A 6,950-nucleotide genomic window follows, 5' to 3' on the forward strand; every position below is an offset into this window, starting at 1 on the left:
GGGAGGAAACACCAAGTTCCACGGGTTTACATTAACCATCTTATCCAAACATGGCCATTTTTCTTTACCATCCAGAGAAAGATCCAGGGCGAGTTTGGGGGATCTCTCCTAGGTTTCTGCTCTTCTCTTGTTTTTGCTGCCTATTTGATGGGCCCAGTTAAAACTAAAATGAGACAGTGGGTTCAGAATCGAAGGCTCTTAAGCTCCCCTCGACATGACTGTACTTGGAGACCCTGACACATGCAGGTCAGGAACAGTGGACGGTGAAATTCGCCAACTCTCAGGACAGGGGCTGGAATGCAGACACCAGGCACCATGAGAAGCACCAGTGTTCAGGTAGGATCCAAGACAACGGCCTGGAGTCAGTTACTACTTAGCCTTCAGGCTTCTGATCTCCTCAAGCAAACATGGGCCAGCTGGTTGCCTCATTGCAGGACGGGCTGACGTTGCTGGATCAGGCCTCCTGGCTTGTCAGGGAACCAAGAGGAGGCTTAGCACCAGGAACAAAAAGAACAAACGTGCTTTCAGCTTTCCAGCCCTCACCTGATTACACCCTTGGCTCCTGGGGTTTCAGTGCATTTCATAGGAGGTCATGGGGCAGCCCTGGATCTCCAGTCCCTGGAATGGACACCGCAGGCCAGACAAGGGCGACTAAAGAGAGTCCCAGCAGACTTGCCGGGCTTTGAGCCCACCCAGGACGGGCAGCAGTATCCCACGCTGGCAAGCAGATGCTGACCTGTCAGAGCCTCGAGTGTTGGAGGAATGGGCGGGGGGAATCCTCTGACACCCCCTGGGGGCTGCTTCACCCTTTGGCCACCACGCCGTCCGTCCCCTTCTGCTGAAGTACTGTCTCTCGGTAAAGCCAGTAGCTTCTTTCTCAGGTTTGAATCACCGCAGGTTGTTTGGCAGCAAGCGGATGGAGGGAGGAGGAAAAAAATCTGCTTCCAGCTCAAGTACATGTCGCTCTGTTAACCAGCGTTTTGAAAAATTATCTTTTCCCTTCCACAGCGCGGTTGGCAGGGGCTCTCAGCTGTTTTGAGAGAACGTAAGCAGCAGACCATCTGGGGCTGACATTTCCAGCATGGCGGTCAGGGGCGCGCATCGCAGGAGCTCCACGGGCGATCAGGAGCCCGCTGCCTCTGCAGGAGCCCCAGGCGGAGGGAAGGGGGGCTTACAGACGAGGCTTCTCTACAGGCGAGCTGGGAACTAAGCCCCCTGCCCGCCAGCCTTCCTCAGGCTCCCCCTCCCAGAGATGCATGCTCTCGGAGACCTTATCTTGTAATATCAGTGATGGATGTTGACTCTAAGAATGTCAAAAGGCCCTCCACGTTTGTAGATCCACTTTTGTTAAATAGAACTTAGGACCACGAGAGACCAAGATGAAAGACATACATGCAGATGTATGTCTGCATGTGAAGCAAGAGTGATTTTCTGGCCAACAAGACTAGGGAGTTAGGAGTTCTTAATAACAAGGTCAGCCAGGGCAGTTAAGGGAATTACACAGCTCAGACCCACTGGTGCGTCCCTCCAGGCCTTCTGATCACTCGCAGAGCCAAAGTCCACCTAAGAGTTATCCCTGCTGCTGACGTGGAGGTCCCGGGGCTGTAGGCCTCGTCCTCGTTAACCACAAAGCAGCCTCACGGATGCCAGCTGGCCCACGTTGAGACAGATGACTGACACCTAATCACCTCTCAGGCAAACCTCCGCACCCTTAGCCGCTCTGGTTCATACCACATGCTCCATGCAGGTTGAGCGTTCTTTTTTTTGATTGATTGATTGATTGATTGATTGGCTGCTTTGGGTCTTCGTTGCTGCGTGCAGTCTTTCTCTAGTTGCGGTGACCGGGGGCTCCTCTTCGTTGCAGTGCGTGGGCTTCTCACTGCCGTGGCTTCTCTTGTTGTGGAGCGTGGGCTCTAGGCGTGCGGGCTCAGTAGTTGCGGCATGTGGGCTCAGTAGTTGTGGCGCACGGGCTTAGTTGCTCCACAGCACGTGGGATCTTCCCGGACCAGGGCTTGAACCCATGTCCCCTGCGTTGGCAGGCAGATTCCTAACCATTGTGCCACCAGGGAAGTCCCAAGGTCAAGCATTCTTTAACAGCCATATTTTCCAAAAAGCAAGGAATCTTTGTCACTAGCATTCATCTTTCCCACCTGAGATTAACACACGTGGGACCAGAACTTGATGGTCCCAGGGAAGCCCCTTTACGTGATCTCATACCCCCACCTGCTCTCACTCTCCCCCTCAGCCCTTGGTCATAAGTCACTGGTCACAAGGATATGAGAAAAGACCATAGTGGATCCAAGTAAATTAGAACAGATGCATCGCATCGCATACGTGTTTCCATGCTGAGATGGTAAGAGGCTTAACTCTAAGACAATAATTGCAGTTTACAATTAGCAATTCTGCTCGAAACATATTTATTGTGTGTCTTGCCTGTCCCCAGGACTGTGTCAGGGGTCAGGGGTACAGAGACACAGTCCCTGGCTTCAGGAATTCAGAGTCTAGGCAGGCAGACTCCTGACCGTGTGAAGTGTGAATGAAGCAGCTGCAGCAGGACCAGATGCCTTCCTGGAGGAGGAAGTGCTCCAGCGGGCTTTCAACAGAAGAGTAGGAGCCGCTTAGACTGAGAAATAGAGGACTGACGGGTCCTAACAAAGGGAGGGCACCATGGGGTCTCAGAAGTGCTGAAGCGCATAAGCTTCAAGGATTTCTGAACAGCTAAAGAGCCTATGAGGAGGATGAATGGGAGAGGAAGGCAGGGGGCCAGCAGGGCAAGTCTGGGAGGGGCCTCGTGCCCTAAAAGCTCAGGCACCGAATAACACCCACTGAGGTATAAGAATATTGAAAACAACAGTGAGCCTCTGAGAGACTTCACCACTGGAGTCCTCACTTGGATTTGAGTCTCCCAAGGTCCTGCCAGCAGCCAGGAGGAAGTGAGACTCCAATGGGCAGGGAGCAAAAACTGGCAGGTCAGTGGTGAGGCTGCAGGGGGTTAACACAACAACCCAGCAGACCTGGTGCATCATCCACCCCCTTTCTAACCAACCCCTCACCCCGCCCCGGGCATCATGTATCTGTTCTCTGTCCCTATAGCTTTGCCTTTCCCAGAAAGTCGTGTGGATGGCATGGCAGAGTCAGGGGATGTTTGCACTGGCTTCTTTTGCTCAGCACGATGCACCTGAGATGCGTCCATGCCGTTACCTGTAGCAATAGTTCCTTCCTTTTCACTGCTGAGTACTACTCCGTGGCGTGGATATGACACCATTTATTTATTCATTCCCCAGCTGAAGGACATTTTTTGGAGACTATAGTAAAGCGACTATAAATATTCACATACAGGTTTTATGTGAACATATCTTGGGCAAATACCTCGGAGTACGATTGCCAGGTTGCATTGTAAATTCCTGTTTAATTTTATAAAAAAAAAAAATGCCAAGCTCTTTTCTAAAGTAACTGTGCTATTTTACATTTCTGCCAAAAATGTGTGACAGTTCCAGTAGCTCTGCAACCTCGCCAGCACTTGGAATTGTCAGTTCATTTTTGTTTTTAGGCAAAGTAATAAGGATGTAGCTGTGTCTCACTGTGGTTTTAATTTGCATTTTCCTGATGATAGATGATCTTGGGTATGGGTACGGAGAACGTTTTGACGGAAAATGGGTTTGGCGCGTAATGGGTGCTTGGTAAACATCCACTGCGGGAGCAAATCAATGTCACCATCACCATCCTCTTCAACACCCTCACTTCTGCAAGAAGAGATGAGAGCTTGAACAAAAGCGGCGACAGTTGTGTAGAAGAAATATCAACATGAAGGAGAAAGAGGTCACAGGCCTGCATGACTGAGCACAGGGAGACTGAGATTGGGTCTCACGTGTCTGACTCGGGCGCTTGGCCGACATGGTACCCGTCTGTGAGGCATGGACCTGGGGAGAGGAGTGGGGCGAGGAGAAAGACACCAGCTCCAGCCGTGGATGTGGGGAGCCTCAAGGCCGTGGGGCCCGTCAGCGGGCGTGTTCTGGAGGCCAGCAGAGTGGCTTCGTCTGGTTCATGTCTGGGCTCCCAGGGCCTCACCAGAGCCCCACGTGGATACGGGTGTAGACAGGGGTTCAGAGCGTGTCCTGTGGGGTAGACATCTTATTTCACTTCTCACAGCATCCCCGAAACACAAGCCACAGACAGGGCTGTGCCAGTCAGAAGACTGACTTTCCCAAGTTCACGGTGTTAACTACTCATTCGCTGGGACTTGAACCCATACTTGCTAAGGGCCATTTTTAGCATTTCTGCAAATTAGGAAAAAATGCCAATTGGAAACAGGTGCCCCTTCTGGACAGACGCCACTTCCTCTGGCTGATGGGCCCGGAGCCAGCCCCCGTGGTTTGCCAAGTGGAGGACAGGCTGGACTTCAGCCCCTCCTCACCCCCCAGGGCCCCCGCGCAGGGCACGAGCACACCTGAGACCTCGCCTCTTCAACTACAGCCTGAAGTTTCTGATCTCGCTGGTCAGCGAAAGTGAGCCCGCTGAGTAGAGCCAAGCCTCGCTCACATATGAATACAGTCATTAACTTACACAGAAGGAGGCTTCAACTTACAAACTTCCCCTGGTATAAATATATCAACTCTATGGTTGCCTCACTTTTGAGTGTTTACTGATCATTATCGATTTCACAGTGCCTTTCAAGTGCAAAAATAACCAGCATGTTGAAGATGGTGCTGCAAAGGGGCAAGTGGGCACAATGAAATGAAATGTAGATTTACACTGATGGGTGGGCATTCCTTGCTTATAAATATCCCACTGGATTTGCATACTAAAGCATCCATAAACTGAGGAAGCGGCTTTTGCACATTCCTATAAAAACCAGTATGATTACAGCACCTCTCTAACACATCTGCATATAAACTTAAACTTTATCAAAGGGCAGAGGACCTGGTCAGACGTTCATTTCCCTTCTTGCTCCCCCTTGTCGAGGACAAGGCAGGTAACAGAAGCTGGGGCGATGTGGGTGTGGAGGTGGCTGGGGAGGAGAATAAACACAGATGTACCCCAGTCAGAAGGCTCTCAGCTCCCCACACCAGGGAACCCTGACCCAAGGGAGAACGGGTCAAAAGCACAAACTCCCAAGTGCTGGGAATTCAGCAGAGAATGTGTCCTGGGTTTGAGATGCCAACAGTTCCTGTTTTAAAGCCCATGTGTGTGCAGCAAAGGAAGAGGAAATGATAAAGTAATAAGAGCTAAATTTAACCCCATTTCACAGATGAGGAAACTGAGGCACAAAGCTGGTTAGCGGAGGAACCCATATTCAAACCAGGTAGGTGCGCCAGTGTCCACGTGATACCCACGGCACCACCTGCCCCTCAAGAGGAGGCATCCGTGTCCACATGCGAACACCTGCTCACATATACCTCGGTGGGCTTGTGTAAGATCACACACCTGAGGAAGCTGGAAATGTCTGTGAAGACCGAATCCCGCCCCCCCCCGCTGTGCACTGAAGAAAGGAGAAAAGTAGCCATTTCGTCTGCTGCATGGAAGACACCTGTGATGCTGGACATCAAAGATGGCCCTTCTGCCAAGCAGAGCAGTCAGGGAATAAAACCAGGGCCGGCCCCGTCAGACTGAGCAGACACAAGTGCAAATTCCAACGGCCTCCGTGACAAAGGGAAACGAGCCCCCCACGGCTGGCCTCCTGCTCTCCAACCAGGGCCGTGGCGGTGTGAGGAGAAGGCACCGAGCGCGGCTGAGGTCCACACTGGCCCTCCCTGTGGCCCCGCTGCCCCCTCTCCATCGGGGTGCCTTGACTGTCCCAACCTCCGTGATACAAGAAAGGACGTGCCAGGCTTTATAAATACAGAATCTCAGTGCTGTACACCTGCAACCAACACAATAGTCTAAGTCAGCTCTACCTCCCTAAAACGATGAGAGTAAATCAACAAACGAATAAATACAACACAGCAGGTGGACCTCATTCCTGAATACAGAAAAATAAAGTTTCATCAGCAAGAGGCCTTTTTTGGCAAACACAGAGCCTGTAGGTGGCCGGGCATGATCCAGCAGCCTGGGCTTCAGCGCTTTGTGCTGGTTTGATGGTCAGGCCTCCTGGCTGCCCTCCCTACACCTGCTTGTCGGATGTCCTCAGCAGAGATGACCGTTCCCTCAGGAGCTTGACACGCCAGCAGGAGCTCCACGCACCTCATGTTAAAGGCTTCAAGCTCTTCCAGGGTCCAGACACAGCTGATCACCCTGACATGAGGGGGAGGGGTCTGAACCTCCACAATGGCCCTCCATCTCACCCTCACGCACAACCATTGGGCCCAGGTGAGGTGCCCAGGTGGGGCCTGTGGACGGGAACTCCTCCCCGCAACCCGCTCCCTCCTGGGTCAGTATGCAGCCAGCAGTGCTGGGCTATGTCAAGAAGCATCTCAGCAGGAAGAGCTATACGGTCTGAAGGCTGGGGGCCCAGGACTGTGGGCGTGTCTGGCGAGAGCTCCCTTCTGGTCAGTGTGCATCATTAGAAATTAACCCTATCCCCAAGGGCCCTTCCCATCCAACTTCCTGCATCCAATCAGAATGCGAGCAAAGCCAGCCTGCTGTTAGGACACACTCAAATCTCCACAGCCCTCGAGTGGCAAAGGGTATAATTCCCACTTCCGTCAAAATGCCAGACGAGTGGGGCAGGGCCTGGCTGTCTGATTCCCACACAGCCACTGCCCTCGGACGAGGCACCCCACATCGGGAAAGGGAGGAGTGGGGACGGAGACTTCCTGAGTGGGCAGGTCACCACCCTGGTGCTAACCAAATTGACCAATCTGTTCCTCAGCCCCCAGACAGAATCCTCCACCACAAGAGTTACAAAACATCTGAGGGACCTGCACGATTCGTAGCAATCTCCAGGAATGGAGAGCCCTCGGTAGCCCACGTCCATAGTTTCTCAGAGGGCATCCTGACACCCGTTCCCTCTG

Source organism: Orcinus orca, chromosome 8 (genome assembly GCF_937001465.1).
Source record: "Orcinus orca chromosome 8, mOrcOrc1.1, whole genome shotgun sequence".
Taxonomy (NCBI): domain Eukaryota; kingdom Metazoa; phylum Chordata; class Mammalia; order Artiodactyla; family Delphinidae; genus Orcinus; species Orcinus orca.